Genomic DNA, 1,628 nt, shown 5'->3' on the forward strand with positions numbered 1-1,628 from the left:
TTTTTTCTTAAAGTCCAAGTATATTTTGGCCACCTTTTCATTTATTTTAATTTTATTGGATCATAAACAGTACATGCTTATACTAAGGCTTTCCATGGAAGTCTCTTCAATTTTGATAGGACTTACTTATTTATTCATTCAACAAATAGTATGAAATAAAAGCCTTAAAATAAGACCTAGTTGGAGTAGAATTTGGGAAGGAAGAGCCAGTTGAATGCAGAGGGCACTTTGTTTAGATGAATTAATACAGTTATGCATCTCTTAATGACTAAGATAACATTCTGAGAGTAGCATTGTAGGTTACTTCATAGATGTGTAAACCTTGTGGAATATTCTTATACAAATCTAGATGGTATAGCCAGCTATGCACCTAAGCTATGTGGTATGGCCTAGTGGTCTTGGGCTGCAAACATGTATGTTATGTTATTGTATTGAATACTGCAGGTAATTAGTAGCACAATAGTAAGTATTTGTGTATCTAAACATATCTAAACCTAGAAAAGGCAGAATGAAAATAAGGTGTTATAATTTTATGAAGCTGCCATTGTATATGTAGTTCATCATTGGCCAAAATATCATTAATGCAGCACATGAACGTATGCAAGTGAAAAGTGAAAGAATACCACATGCTCAGGACTTAGAAAAAGAAAGAAATTTTTGGAGCTCAATATGAGAAAACAGAAAAGGCGGGCAAGATGAAACTACGTAGAAAACGAGACTTTTAAAAAATAACACCCCTCCATCTCCCATTCTCTTACATCCTCACGCTGAGTGCAGATTCAGGAAGACATACTAAGGTACTTGGAATAGAGTTCTCAAAGACCTCTTTCTCAGCATAAGGAATTTTCCTAGGGTTGCTGTAACAAATTAGATCAGACTGTAAGGCTTAGAACAACAGACACTTAGCATCTCACCATGCTAGAGGCTAGTAGTCTGAAACCAAGGTGTCAGTAGGGCCATGCTTTCTCTGAAACCAAATAGGAAGACAATCCTTTCTTGCTTCTTCCTAGCTTCCGGTGGTTTGCTAACAATTTTTGGCATTCCTTGGCTTGCAGCTATGTAATTCTAGTCTCTGCTTTTGTTGTCCCATTGAAGTCTCCCTATGTTTCTTTCTTCACATGGCTGTTTTCTTCTGAGGGCACCAGTTATATTGGTTAGGAGCCCACAATACTCCAGTGTAACTTTATTTTAATTAAATACATTGGCAATGAACCTATTTCCAAATGAAGTCAATTCTGAGGTACTAGCAGTGAAAAGTTCCACATAGCTTTTTGTGGAGGAACACAAATCAACATATAATTAAGGCAAAAATTGATTTCTTAGTCATTGCAAGGCAATACACTGATCTTCTTTTAGATATTATTGCATCTTAGGTCATTAACTCAATTTTGATAAAAATCTATCCTACCTAGCCCACCATGCATCTGTAAGTGCTTGAACTCAGCCTTCATTTTTGTCATGTTTCTTTAGAAATTCTGTCCTTGGCTCCCCCAAAATTAATTCTACTTTTATATGTACCACTCTTATGCTTGAAGTTTGAGAATTCAGAGTTAGAAATAAAAAAGTCATGTCTGTTAAATTGAGCATCCTATCTATCTAGTGCTTGATCGTCCACTGTACCAATTGTT

This window comes from Otolemur garnettii, unplaced genomic scaffold, assembly GCF_000181295.1.
Source record: "Otolemur garnettii isolate 467f Iridium unplaced genomic scaffold, OtoGar3 scaffold00072, whole genome shotgun sequence".
Taxonomy (NCBI): Eukaryota; Metazoa; Chordata; class Mammalia; order Primates; family Galagidae; genus Otolemur; species Otolemur garnettii.